This window comes from Pygoscelis adeliae, unplaced genomic scaffold, assembly GCF_000699105.1.
Source record: "Pygoscelis adeliae isolate BGI_AS28 unplaced genomic scaffold, ASM69910v1 Scaffold81, whole genome shotgun sequence".
Classification (NCBI taxonomy): Eukaryota; Metazoa; Chordata; class Aves; order Sphenisciformes; family Spheniscidae; genus Pygoscelis; species Pygoscelis adeliae.
In genome coordinates, this window is record NW_008824005.1 from 133,057 (window position 1) to 148,471 (window position 15,415).

At 42.3% G+C, this 15,415-nt stretch overlaps 1 pseudogene; it reads left to right on the forward strand.

Annotated features, from left to right (window-relative positions):
• Positions 1–885: 885 nt before the first annotated feature.
• Positions 886–15,415, forward strand: part of LOC103918427 — a 16,967-nt pseudogene continuing 2,437 nt past the window's right edge.

Below are 15,415 nucleotides of genomic sequence, written 5' to 3' on the forward strand. Positions count from 1 at the left end.
GTCTTCAGCCTGAAGCTGACAAGAACCTCAAGATTTAGCAAAGACAGTGTGAAGTTCTGCAGGTAGGAAGGAATAGCCCCATACAACAGGATATGTTGGCTGTTACTTGGCTAGAAAACACCTTTGCAGAAAAGGATCATGTGTCCTGGTGCACATGTGCCAGCAGTGTGCCTTTGGGGGAATGAAGGCCAACAGCACATTGTCAGGCACTCACAACAGTGCAGCCAGCAGGTAAAGGGAAGTGATTCTTCCCCTGCATTCAGCTCCCACATCTGGAGCACTGTGTCCAGTTTGGTGCTCCCTGGTGACAAGAAAGACGTTGACATTCTGGAGTGAGTCCAGGGGAGATCTTCCAATATAGGTAGGAGCAAATGATGTATGAGGAGAGTCTGAAAGGGTGGGGTTTGTCCACTCCAGAGACAAAATTAAAATGTGGTTGTCTTACTGTTATCTTCAACAAAAAATCGGTGGTTATACAGTAAAAAGAACCAGACTCTTCTTGGATGTGCAGAGTGAAAAGATAAGGGACAACAGACACGTGTTACAGCAATAGAAAATTTGGTCAGGTATCAGGAAAAAAAAATTCACCGTCAGGGTGATCAGACATTAAACAGGGATGCAGAGGGATGGAGGAACCTCTATTCTTGGAGATAATCAAAACTTCACTGGAAAAGGCTCTGGGTAACTTGATCCAACGTTTGCCCTGCTTTACACAGGAAGGTGGACCAAAGAACTGCCTGAGATTCTTCCCAAATCACACATTCTATCATGCTGTTTAAGTTTTTCAATAAACTGCATGGCAACAAAAAATGTTGACTCATTTGGGCAACATATCTGCTCTACCACAGTGTTCTCTGCTGACGAGCCCCTCCATAAAGTGCAGCCATGTCGTCAGACTCTGAGATGGCCATCTTTGGGGAGGCGGCTCCTTACCTCCGAAAGTCAGAAAAGGAGAGAATCGAGGCCCAGAACAAACCTTTTGATGCCAAGACATCCGTCTTTGTGGTACATGCAAAGGAATCCTTTGTGAAAGGGACAATCCAGAGCAGAGAAACAGGGAAGGTCACTGTCAAGACTGAAGGTGGAGAGGTGGGTAAAATGCAGAATTTACAAACAGCATTTAATTCCCACTCTCAGATCTTAGCTGACATGCACGTACCTTTCTTTCCTCTGACAGACTCTGACTGTGAAGGATGATCAGATCTTCTCCATGAACCCTCCCAAGTACGATAAAATTGAGGACATGGCCATGATGACCCACCTCCACGAACCCGCTGTGCTGTACAACCTCAAAGAGCGTTATGCAGCCTGGATGATCTACGTAAGTACCAGCAGCAGTCTTCCTTTGGGTAGCTAGGAGGAACTGCTCTGCCAGGCTAAGTGGAAGCCAACGTGCTGTCTCCCTTCCTCGCAGACCTACTCGGGTCTCTTCTGCGTCACTGTCAACCCCTATAAGTGGCTGCCGGTGTACAACCCGGAGGTGGTGTTGGCCTACCGAGGCAAGAAGCGCCAGGAGGCCCCTCCACACATCTTCTCCATCTCTGACAATGCCTATCAGTTCATGCTCACTGGTGAGTGGCTTCATCTGTCTCAGAAGGATTGTACCATGAAATTTGCTGAAGGGATACCCTGTCTCAGTAATATGAGGAGACTTTTTCCAAGCTTACATGGTTCTGATGCATACATACTATTATACATTTTACTATCTTCCCACCATTGTTTCTGCTATTTTAAATGAAAGACACCCCTGCACTCAGTGAGGTGTTTTGACATTTTGTTTCTTTGTTTGTTTTAAGCTCATGCTCACTGGTGAGTGGCTCTCAGAGTGATGCCATCAAAAAGACATTTTAAAAACTATCACAGAGTTTCCTTGATAAATATGCTGATATTTTCTTAACACATTTTTAGAGTTTTATTTCAGTCACAGCATTAATCACTGCTAATTTAAACAGGATTTTTTCACATCAGTAATTCTAAAAAGGAGGTATAGTACCAGAGGTAGTGAGTGTGTCAGGAAAAATGATAGGCCAAATGGACTAGGTGGAGCAAGGGATATAATTATGTCTGTAATGAAATAGTGAAAGTGAACAGGGTATGAAATCCATATGTGATATGAAAATTCTGTCTAACGACGTGAAGATAATTCACCAAAGGGCTACAGGAAAAATCAATATCACAAATATTTAAATTTGTCTTGATAAAACCAAAACATGAAGAAAGGGAATAGAATTATATATTGCTGCTAGTTTTGCTTCCACCTTTTCATTCTTTCTCTGTGTTATTGGGTTCAGAACTATTACCCATGCTCAGGATTCCTTTGTCCTGGGTTCTTACTCTCCCTTTCTCTACTTCTGCTCTAAATACAGTCTGTGTAGCAGAAAATCAAAACAACAAAACCAGAAACAATTCAGTGTATGCAGGAGAAAAAAGACTGTAAAGAGTGCAGTAGGGAAGAAACAAATGTCCCTTCAAGGGTTTTCATTGTTCGTGGAAAAGCATTGCTTTGCAAAGAACTTGATTTTTAAAAACTGTTACTAGTAAGCAAAAGAAAAAGCATGCAGACATTTTTCTTGTCATAACTTACATTTACTGCATTAAATTTCAGTCTTTTTGTGTTCTTCGTTTACAAAGTCTATTTGTTTCTGCCTCTTTCACAGATCGCGAGAACCAGTCGATCCTGATCACGTACGTACACCCCCTGCCCGGGTCCCCGCAGGGCTGCTCGGTGCCAGGGGCCCTCCTGCCTGACCACACGCTCTCTGCCTCTCTCCTTGGTTTGACAGCGGAGAATCCGGTGCAGGGAAGACTGTGAACACAAAGCGTGTCATCCAGTACTTTGCAACAATTGCAGCGAGTGGGGAGAAGAAGAAGGAGGAGCAGCAGTCAGGCAAAATGCAGGTAAATTAATAGATAGTGGCTGGTACCAATGCTTTTCTCTGTTCCTGGCATGACTTTTGGAAAGGATAACCAGCAATCATTATCATCCTGCAGGGAACGCTTGAGGATCAAATCATCAGCGCCAACCCACTGCTGGAGGCCTTTGGAAATGCCAAGACTGTGAGGAATGACAACTCCTCACGCTTTGTAAGTTTTTGATCAGAGAAGCTGACATTTACAGGTGAACAAGGATGTCAGAACAGAAGCTGTCACTTCTGAAGTCTCATGGTCAGATGATTGTATTCATTGAACTAATATTTTCCTTACATTTTTGTCAACAAAAAAACAATCTAATTAGACTATCTAATTAAGAATATAACTTCAAAAGTGTAGTACAGCAAACAAATATTTACAAAGGAGGATCATTTAAATATGTATAAATATATATACACACACACATACTCCTGGTATTTGTCATGCCAACTGTAGATAAAAATTTGTGTAAATGCAGAATTAAGGGAGGGAGAGAGGGAGGGAGGAAAAGACAGTTAGACAAGATGGAGATTGCCTATATTAGATCAGCAAAAATATGAATCTTTGGTTTTTTAGACACAGAATGGGCAGGCCTATTAATCTGACTGTTCAGACTTTGATACAAGTTGTCTGGGAAGGGATAGGGACAAAGAAGTCTTCAAGACTTCCTATCAGAAACCAAACTACTCTATGACATGTCCTTTTGATCATTTTAATGCAAAAAGCCATTCGTAAATTTTATTAGATAAGCTGTGAATATCCTTGAGAAATCACAATACCAATTCACAGTCTCAGCCTAAAGTTCTGTGTTCTGGGTGTATTGCCCTTATCCCCACAACTCAGAAAATAACAGCTGCCTTCTGTTTTTCCACAAGATCCAAAAAACTCATTTAACATTTACACCACCAAAATCCACAGCATCCTACCTGATTAAAAAATGAAGCGACTGCATCTTGACTTTCTCTATATCCATCTGTTTGAATTGAGGCATAAATGACCTAATAAAAGGCTTGCTTAGTGGTTTTCTTGTTCCTGTGCATTCAGGGTTATCCACTAAATAATAATAATAACAACTCAGCTGAGATCTTTACCTTAATATTACCAGTATAGTTTCCTTTTTTCTTTTTTGTTCTGTTTTGTCTTTTTAAGAAAAATAAGAAAAAAAATCAGAACAACTTCTAAGTTTAAACCCTGTCCTCTGTGGAGAATATAAGGTTACATACTTACAGTCTTAGTGAAATTTCAAAATGCATTTTTTCTTTCCCTTCTAAAGGGCAAATTCATTCGAATCCACTTCGGAGCCACAGGCAAACTGGCTTCTGCTGACATTGAAACATGTAAGAGACCGCCTGACCTGGTCACATTCCTTCCTCCCTTTCCACCTCAGTGTACTTTCTCAGGCCTAAATCTGTCCTACCGTCCTTGCCAGATCTGCTGGAGAAGTCCAGAGTCACTTTCCAGCTCAAGGCAGAAAGAAGCTACCACATATTTTATCAGATCATGTCCAACAAGAAGCCAGAGCTAATTGGTAGGAAGTAGTATAAATTGATGGAGTCTGAATGTGTTTAACATTTGTCTTCGTTCCTATGCCCAGATATGTCCTACTCCTCTTTACAGACATGCTCCTCATTACCACCAACCCATATGACTATCACTTTGTGAGTCAAGGTGAGATCACGGTTCCCAGCATTAATGACCAGGAGGAGCTGATGGCTACAGATGTAAGTAACAATTTACAAAGTTGTACCTATTGTCATCTCTTCCAGACAAAGCTTTTATTTTGTTGTTCCTATTGCAGAGTGCCATTGACATCCTGGGCTTCACCGCTGATGAAAAAACAGCCATTTACAAGCTGACAGGGGCTGTCATGCACTATGGGAACTTGAAGTTCAAGCAGAAACAACGAGAGGAGCAGGCAGAGCCCGATGGCACAGAAGGTATTAACAAAATCTAGAACTCCCAATAACAGAAACAGATATCTTGCTCCAATTTACTTTCCTAAAGACATAAACCTCAGTTTCCATAATATTCACGCTTCTAAATTTCCCTTCAAGCTATCACAATGTTGCAGTGCTGATATACCTACAGCTACATCTTAGAAAACATCCACTTTCAGAGATCACTTCTCATCTGTCACTGTCTCCCTCTCTCTTTGTGTATAGTTGCTGACAAAGCTGCCTATTTGATGGGTCTGAACTCAGCTGACCTGCTCAAGGCCCTCTGCTACCCCCGAGTCAAGGTTGGGAATGAATATGTGACCAAGGGCCAAACCGTGCAACAGGTGACAACCAGCTGTGACTGGGAACCTCTGGCTTGATTTACTCTCTTGCTCTGGGTACTACTTTCCTTCTGCTGCATTCTTCTTTATTTTAGGTGAACAATTCAGTGGGTGCTCTGGCAAAGGCTGTCTATGAGAAGATGTTCCTGTGGATGGTTGTTCGCATCAACCAACAGCTGGATACCAAGCAGCCCAGACAGTACTTCATTGGTGTCCTGGACATTGCTGGCTTTGAGATCTTTGATGCAAGTACCACAGAAATCATAGTAAAATCTTGAAAAGCCAATTAGGGCAATTAGGGCTCAAGAGAAACTGGATAATTATGGTGGGTTTTTTTGAAAACGTTCTATTCACTTGCAATTTCAAATCAAGTTTTGCATTTTTTTGAAAAAGTTTATTTTTTATTTTCTGGAAATGCTTTCCTTCCTTGTATATGTCACTGTTTTTTCTCCAGAACAATCCATGATCTTCAATGGATCTACATGTAATAGCTTTATGTATTACACAAGGAAGAAGCAGCTGCCTTTTACATAATTAACATAAATGTTGTAGCTTTTAAATAATTTGAGCTTAGTATTAAAAAAATCCACTGACAAATAGCACACAAATACTGAAAATAAGGTATCACGGAGTGTAGAAAGAGAAAGGTAGACTTAAGTCCCACACAAAATTCTGCCAAGGCTTTGGAAAAATAGCAACATATATCCTTTGCTTCTGAAGAACCAAAGGGTGATTCCAACAGGAAGAATGCATTGGCTGCCTTTAGTGCAGACAGAGAAGTTCTACAGGCATTTGGGGAAGGTGCGTGAGTCCAAGCCAGGACTGGCAAACACTGACAATGTCTAATTTTTTTGTAAGGGTAATGGGAAAATTTACATAATATGAGAGAAAAAGAGTGAGGTAAATTGCATCTTGATAGGGATAAGACTACCAAATCATTTTGGAATTTGATTTAAAAATAAATTATATATGTAAACAACATTCAGCTAGCAAAGAGCAAAAAACCCCAACCTCTTTAAAAAGAGTTAATGGGATGTTTTAACATGAAAAACTGTTTGTTTTAACTGGGCATTAAAAAAAACCTGCATGGGATTCTGAGTGCACAGGACAAAGCTATACAGGCAGCTCTTCATCTTGAGAATGAGTAAATCTTGTCTTTGCACTGAGCAGTTCAACAGCCTGGAGCAACTGTGCATCAATTTCACCAATGAGAAACTGCAACAGTTCTTCAACCACCACATGTTCGTGCTGGAGCAGGAGGAGTACAAGAAGGAAGGAATTGAATGGGAGTTCATTGACTTTGGGATGGACCTGGCTGCCTGCATCGAGCTCATTGAAAAGGTACATTGATTAGATTTAAGATTTTATTATTTCTTCTTTGTGACAGAGTTTTAGGATTTTTCTTCAGCCTTATTTTTTCTTGCCCTAATGCTTCACAAACCTACCTATTATTATCCATTCATATTCCTGGCTATTTGTATTCAAAAAGTACCTTTTCATTTCAAATGAAATGTATGTATTCAGAAAGTAATTTCTAAGGACCTTTGTGATTAGGCTACAAATGAAGTAACATTTGGTTATCTTTTAACTACATTATTATGCACTTAAAAAAATCAACAATAATTTTGCTTTTTTGGCAATAGAATAATTAATATGATCACACACAATTTGATGGCAAGGACTTTCTGTAGGTGTGTTTTCTAGTCTACAAAGATGAAAGATCTCTTTTCAGAATTTTCAGTATTATGATTAAGATTTCAATATTAACAACGTGATTTCTGAAATACAATTTCTAAGTAATATCATAGGTTTATATAGAAAAAAGGTACCAGATGAACATGGATGAATAAAACCATCACTATTGAGCTGACACTGCTTTGTGTAACATCCTCTTCTATAGGAAAGAAAAGACACAGATATCTCATCAAAAATAAGATTTCAGGAAGTAGATGAAAGATCTGTTGATCTGTTGAACAAAGGTCAATTTTAGTGAGACACCTTCATCTACACAAATTTACTTTGGGAAAGCATTAATGCAAAAAAAATCCTTTTGAATCGTCAGAGGTTACAAATTATTTAGAAAACTTTGTGTGATTATTGTGACACTATCAGTTCTGAAATGCATTAGTTTCAGACACAAATTCGTATTTTGTCCAGAACTGCATGTGCAAAACTTAACAAAGATTTGATACATTTTTTATCCAAAAATTTAATCAATTTCTCAGTTTCCTGTGCTTTACTGCAGTCTCCTTCTGAAGGCAGATCTGTATTTTATCACTGTTGTTTTTTGCTGCTTCTCCCAGCCCATGGGCATCTTCTCCATCCTGGAAGAGGAGTGCATGTTCCCCAAGGCAACTGACACCTCTTTCAAGAACAAGCTCTATGACCAGCATCTGGGCAAGTCCAACAACTTCCAGAAGCCCAAGCCTGCCAAAGGCAAGGCTGAGGCCCACTTCTCCCTGGTGCACTATGCTGGCACAGTGGACTACAACATCTCTGGCTGGCTTGAGAAGAACAAGGACCCCCTAAATGAAACTGTCATTGGGTTGTACCAGAAATCATCTGTGAAGACACTGGCCTTACTCTTTGCCTCTGTTGGAGGAGAGGCAGGTCAGTTCTCTGAAATATCATCTCTTTTGTACATGGTGGTTCTGCAAAATTGTGGAATCATGAATGGAGCCTAAAGGCATAAATGTTTCACTATCTTCACTTTATCAGAGGCTAGTGGTGGTGGTGGCGGCAAGAAAGGTGGCAAGAAGAAGGGTTCTTCTTTCCAGACTGTCTCAGCTCTTTTCCGGGTAAGTAAACACCTTATCTTTTCATCTATGCAAATTGGAATTAGACTGCACTTTCAACTGGCTCAGCCACAGTAAAAAACCAAACAAACAACTTTTGTTCAGATCCTCATTAAAAAGAAAATTCTTATGGAATGAAAAATGACACTGTGAAATCCTAAACTTAAACTTAAAACAAACATGAATTTTCTCATAAAACTATGAAGTACCCACTTTCTAGCTCTCATTGGGTTGATGGCAACTTTTTAATCCTAAAAGGTGATGTTCAATGTTCAGAATCAGGGGGGACTGAGCTACTGATTGACATATTATCAGCTGATAATTTTCAGACAAGTGCATCCCTATTGATAGGCCTTTTATACTAAGTTCAAAGAACCTAAGAGTTAGTTTTTCCATATGTCATATAAACACACACTAAAACATGGTCCTACAGGAGAACTTAAACAAGCTGATGACCAATCTACGGAGCACTCACCCCCATTTTGTCCGTTGCATCATCCCAAATGAAACAAAAACACCTGGTAAGACGCTCAAGCAGAAAGAGAACTTGCTCTGATACATCCATCCCCCTCTGCACTGGGAACTCTGGTGTTCATTTGTGCTCTGCATTGCTAGGTGCCATGGAGCATGAACTGGTACTTCACCAGCTGCGGTGTAACGGCGTGCTAGAAGGCATCAGAATTTGCAGGAAAGGTTTCCCCAGCAGAGTTCTCTATGCTGACTTCAAACAGAGGTAAGAAAGAGCACTGCACTTCTCAGCATCTTTAAAAGCAATGTTGGTTCATTCATACCGGTTCATTCAGGCTGGGCTCTGTTGTCAAAAATAGCTGTATATGAGCTGGTGGTGGTCAGTAGCTAGCGTGTGTTGGTTGCGAAAAAACAGCCTTATCTTCCCCTTTCTCTTTTCACAGATACAAGGTGCTTAATGCCAGTGCTATCCCAGAGGGACAGTTCATTGATAGCAAGAAGGCTTCTGAGAAGCTTCTTGGGTCAATCGACGTGGACCACACCCAGTACAAATTTGGCCACACCAAGGTACAAAGCCTCCTTGACTCACTGTGTGCCTGTGCTTTGCTCTACCTGACAGTGATGTGTGGCAACGTTCCCTTTCTCAAGGTGTTCTTCAAAGCTGGGCTGCTGGGGCTCCTGGAGGAGATGAGGGATGAGAAGCTGGCACAGCTCATCACCCGCACACAGGCCAGGTGCAGGGGCTTCCTGATGAGAGTGGAGTACCAGAGAATGGTGGAGAGGAGGTAGACATTTCTTCGAATTATGTTCACTGCATTTGACTTATTGTGTCATCATGGTATAAATATTTAATATTAATTTGACTTACCTTTCAGAGAGTCCATTTTCTGCATCCAGTACAACATTCGTGCATTCATGAACGTCAAGCACTGGCCCTGGATGAAGCTGTTCTTCAAGATCAAGCCCTTGCTGAAGAGCGCGGAATCTGAGAAGGAGATGGCCAACATGAAGGAAGAGTTTGAGAAAACCAAGGAAGAGCTTGCAAAGTCTGAGGCAAAGAGGAAGGAGCTGGAGGAGAAAATGGTTTCTTTGCTGCAGGAGAAAAATGATCTGCAGCTCCAAGTGCAGGCTGTGAGTATCACCATTTATTTCCCACTCAGAAAAGGAGTCCATGCATTCAGACTGTTCTTTACAAAGCAGAAGGTCAGACTATAGAAGACCAAAAGTCAGATATTTGCTGAATTATGTATCATATTGACTGTGAAGCTGAAGAAACTACTGTCTCACAGTAGCATGGTGAGCCCTCTGACAGCCAGTACAAAGAGGCAGGGAGGTCCATGTGGGAGTCATTGCTCTTGCTTTCTGAGGAAGAAGCCGTCTGTAGCTAGCCAAGATGAAATACTCATTACAAGGTTGTACCTGAGCCCCCAACTCCCTTTGAACAGGTGAGTCCTGCAGGCAGTAGATCTATTTCACCAGCATTAATTCATTTTGGACTGTAAATGCAAACTAGAATTCAAATTGATGCTTGTAAATTCAGCCACTTAATAACTAATGGATAATTGTTCATTCAGGATGTGGGAAATACAGCTTGAAATTTCTCTTCAGTCTAAAAAGAAATTAATACAGAGCTCCTACTTCTGAACAAAAATCTCATCTCCCAGGGTTGTTCTATGGTGTTTTACTATGCTCAAGAGTGTTCAATGTTCCCTGGCAAGATGAAAACGAACAGGTAGATACACTCTGATACAGGCAGATGTTGAACCTCCCTAGTGAAATCGCTGTCTGAGTCCTGCCCATCCTGCTTTAATCCATAACCTTTAAATGCAAAATATGTACACCAAATTCGGTAAGCATATGTACGTATAATAATATTAAACCACCATCTCCGGGTAGGCACTTCATACCTCTGTATTATTTAGACATAATTTAGTACAACGCAGAATAACAAAGCAGATGAGTAATCAGGCAAAATCTTTCATTTCTGAGTACTGTAGTGATTTGCATCTGCAACCTGGATTTCGTCATATGCCATGTGGTAGATTTCTTATTAACAATATCCCATGAACCTTGTAGGCACATCAAATTTAGAAAAATTAATTATTATTTAAAAATATATACCACCAGTATCTGATATTCAAAGCCCATCTTACAAAGCAATTCTAAATTACTCATTAAATTATTGAAAGCACTAAAATTACCAAATATATTATTCATGTTTCCCCTGGTTACATAGTGATTTGAGTCTTCAGCTAGAAAATGGGAAACCTAGGTTTTTTTCCTCAGTCTAAAAGAGAAAAACAGACACAGATTTTGACCTTCTTACTTGTAAAGATATCTGTCTATTAAACTCATTTAGGATACAGCTATTCAAATGAAATACCAAAGACTGAAGGTAGAAAGCCAGCTGAAATCAGTACTGAGAATTCCAGACAGGCTGAAATACGACAAGTATGCATGTTTTTAAAAGGCAATACCTCTATAGTATGTGCAGTGATTTTAATGAATGTAGAAGAGTGATATTCTTTTTTATCTAACAGTTTTTCTCTTGAGAGCAATAAATCCTTTACATCCCTACATAACACTGGGTTCAGCATCAATTACAAAAGGGAAGCCAGTGATCACTGTGTATGAAGCAAAACCCCTGGAAGTCCATTCCATTGAAAAATTAGTAACAGAGATGGTCACATTTTTGTGACGTCTTTAAGTGCATGAGGTATTCTCACAACTAAAAATTCTGAGAGATATTTATGAAAAAGCCAAAAAAATTTAAATCATTCCAAACTGAGAACTTGTATAACTATTTCTCAGACAGAAAAATTGACAACATTGTTCAGCTGTTTGAGTGGAAGGGCTATTTCAGACATGGCTGTTACATATGTCAATTCAGTAAAATAAAAGATAAAGAACAGAAACTTCCGAATATTATAAACAAAGAAAATCTGTGTCTCCCCACCAGGAAGCAGATAGCTTGGCTGATGCTGAGGAAAGATGTGACCAGCTCATCAAAACCAAAATCCAGCTGGAAGCCAAAATTAAGGAGGTGACTGAAAGGGCTGAGGATGAGGAAGAAATCAATGCTGAGCTGACAGCCAAGAAGAGGAAACTGGAGGATGAATGTTCAGAGCTGAAGAAAGATATTGACGATCTTGAGTTAACACTGGCCAAGGTTGAGAAGGAAAAACATGCCACCGAAAACAAGGTGTGAGGCAGCACTTGTCACTCACGCTCCAGAAAAGAGCACTGTGCTGTTACAGGACTCCTGTACCTAATTGCTTTATTTACACCTCCTCCCTTCTTCTCAAAGGTGAAAAACCTCACAGAGGAGATGGCGGCCCTGGACGAGACCATCGCCAAGCTGACAAAAGAGAAGAAAGCCCTCCAAGAGGCCCATCAGCAGACACTGGATGACCTGCAGGCAGAAGAGGACAAAGTCAATACTCTGACCAAAGCTAAGACCAAGCTGGAGCAGCAAGTGGACGATGTAAGCACATGTGTAGCTAAATGAAAAAGAAAACTTTGTAGAGGAAAGCGTAGCCAGCAGAGCACTGATGGTCTTGTTCTTTTTAGCTGGAAGGGTCCCTGGAGCAAGAGAAGAAACTGCGCATGGACCTTGAGAGAGCTAAGAGGAAACTCGAAGGAGACATGAAGATGCACCAGGAATCCATAATGGATTTGGAAAATGATAAGCAGCAGCTGGATGAGAAACTGAAGAAGTAAGCGTGGCTGTGGGGCACCTGAGTGCTGGGCTGGGGCACTTGTCTTTTTTCCTTGAGCTCTAACACGGTTTGCTTTGCCCAAAGCAAAGGCTTTGAAATCAGCCAGATCCAGAGCAAAATCGAGGATGAGCAAGCCCTGGGCATGCAGTTGCAGAAGAAGATCAAGGAGCTGCAGGCAAGTCTCTGTCCCTTTTCCTCTTTCACCCAGCCTCAGGTCAGGTAAGAAGCGGGCCCGGGTGTGAAGGGTCCGTAATGTTCCCCAGGCCCGTATTGAGGAACTGGAGGAGGAAATTGAGGCAGAGAGAACCTCTCGGGCAAAAGCAGAGAAGCATCGGGCTGACCTCTCCAGGGAGCTAGAGGAGATCAGCGAGCGCCTGGAGGAAGCAGGAGGGGCTACCGCAGCTCAGATTGAGATGAACAAGAAGCGTGAGGCAGAATTTCAGAAGATGCGTCGCGACCTCGAAGAGGCCACGCTGCAGCACGAAGCCACGGCTGCCGCCCTGCGGAAGAAGCACGCGGACAGCACAGCTGAGCTTGGGGAGCAGATCGACAACCTGCAACGAGTGAAGCAGAAGCTGGAGAAGGAGAAGAGTGAGCTGAAGATGGAGATTGACGACTTGGCCAGTAACATGGAGTCTGTCTCCAAAGCCAAGGTACACAAATACCTTATGGGTATTTCTGCCCCAATGGAATCCTACACAATGCACTTCTTGCATCTGCTGTTATTAAGAGTGTGAATGGGTATTCCCTCCCCTTCTCTATATTTACACGCAGGCAAGTCTGGAGAAGATGTGTCGCACACTGGAGGATCAGCTGAGTGAGATTAAGACAAAGGAAGAAGAGCATCAGCGCATGATAAATGACCTCAATGCTCAAAGAGCTCGTCTGCAGACAGAATCAGGTAAGACATACACATCTCTGATGTGCAAATGAATAATGTCAGAGAGTTATTGCAGAAATGACCCTTCTGGGCACATAGTCTGTCCGACATGCTGTCTCACCTGTAATGAGAAATGCATGAAATGGGATTATAAGCTTATGCAAGGTCTGCTAGCTATCTAGTTTTACAGACCTAATTGTCCACAATCCTGTCATCAATAGCAATAAAAGCTTTGTATATCTGCAAACTTTCCCAGGTGAATATTCACGTCAGGTGGAGGAGAAGGATGTTCTGATTTCTCAGCTGTCAAGAGGCAAGCAGGCATTCACCCAACAGATTGAGGAACTCAAGAGGCACCTAGAGGAAGAGATAAAGGTGAGAAGGCTTTCCATTTTCTGTCTTATTTATTAGATTCCTCCTCTCTAAGAGATGCTTCAGACATTTATGCAACTACAGAACTATCATGATGAGACAGGAAAAAAAACCGTGATTGAATGCAAGTCTTCTCATGTTAGCTATTCCCTGGAGTTTATCCATTGTTTCTTTTGTTAATCCCAATTTCTTTCCCCATTCAACGTACTGTCATTTCACATAGAATAATAATCCAGTGTCCAATAACATTGAAGTCAGGAGATTTCCCAGGATATTTCCATTCATTGTCCCGATACTTTTGTTGCTGCAGGCCAAGAGTGCCCTGGCCCACGCCTTGCAGTCTGCTCGCCATGACTGTGACTTGCTCCGGGAAAAATAAGAGGAAGAGCAGGAAGCCAAGGGAGAGCTGCAGCGTGCCCTGTCCAAGGCCAACAGCGAAGTGGCCCAGTGGAGAACCAAATACGAGACGGACGCTATTCAGCGCACGGAGGAGCTGGAGGAGGCCAAGTACGTGAGGAATGTGGGCAAAGGTGGCATAGACTAAGAATGGAAATTTGAGGAGACCACTGTGATATTGTCAGGAAGAAGTCAATGTTCTACTATGGGGTGGGGTGTCAGGAGGATAGCAAATATATCCTCTAATGCATATAGGTTGGAAAAAAAAAAAACAGGCAAACGTGTGGGAGGCAGAGAATGGCAGACAGAAACCATGTAGTATATAGACAAACAGAAGAGGAATGTGGACCACAGACTGTGAAGTGGCTAAGTGTGCTGTTGAGAAAAGCACCACAGTACAAATTTCTTCTTGCTTGTTAACTGTGAGCTGTGCTTACATCTTCCAGGAAGAAGCTGGCACAGCGCCTGCAGGATGCAGAGGAACACGTTGAAGCTGTGAATGCCAAATGTGCCTCCCTGGAAAAGACAAAGCAGAGGCTGCAGAATGAAGTGGAGGACCTGATGATTGACGTGGAGCGATCAAATGCTGCCTGCGCAGCTCTGGATAAGAAGCAGAAGAACTTTGACAAGGTCTTTTGGGCTCCAGGCCTGGGGTTCCCGAGCAGAGCATTCCCTCCTGATTGCCACGTCCATACTGAGGTCCTCTTTCTCTTCAGATCCTGGCCGAATGGAAGCAGAAGTATGAGGAAACGCAGGCTGAGCTGGAAGCCTCCCAGAAGGAGTCTCGCTCCCTCAGCACGGAGCTGTTTAAGATGAAGAATGCCTATGAGGAGTCCTTGGACCACCTGGAAATGCTGAAGCGTGAGAACAAGAACCTGCAGCGTAAGTCCCTGGCCCTCTGCTCCTGGCAGGGCTTTCTCACTATCCACCACTACCCACCGCTCCACATGGGTCTGTGCCTGCAGGTCTGCAAAGATACCTGTCACCTTGGTGTGGCAGGGCCCTTCCCATTCGGCTCTGTGCCTGACCATGCCATTGACCTTTGTTCCCACAGAGGAGATTTCCGACCTCACGGAGCAGATTGCCGAGGGAGGAAAGGCGATTCACGAGCTGGAGAAAGTCAAGAAGCAGATTGAGCAGGAGAAATCTGAAATCCAGGCTGCTCTGGAGGAAGCTGAGGTACATGCCAATAATAATTTTTTTTCCAGAGAGGGGTATTGAGGAATAGTGTAAGATATAAAACTTGGGACTGTCACGGAAATGTCATTGCTCTCTGTTTGGTTTGGTTTGAAGCTCAGGCCTCAGTTTCCACACCATCCAGAGCAAAATACTCCCACTTTTCTCTGTAAGAGGTAGTTTGGAAGAGAACAGCTGTAGTTAAAATCCTTTTATTGACACTGTTTCTTTCTTATTCAGGCCTCCCTAGAACATGAAGAGGGGAAGATCCTGCGCCTCCAGCTTGAGCTCAACCAGGTGAAGTCTGAGATTGACAGGAAGATAGCAGAGAAAGATGAGGAGATCGACCAGATGAAGAGAAACCACCTCAGAATTGTGGAGTCCTTGCAGAGCAGCCTGGACGCTGAGATCAGGAGCAGGA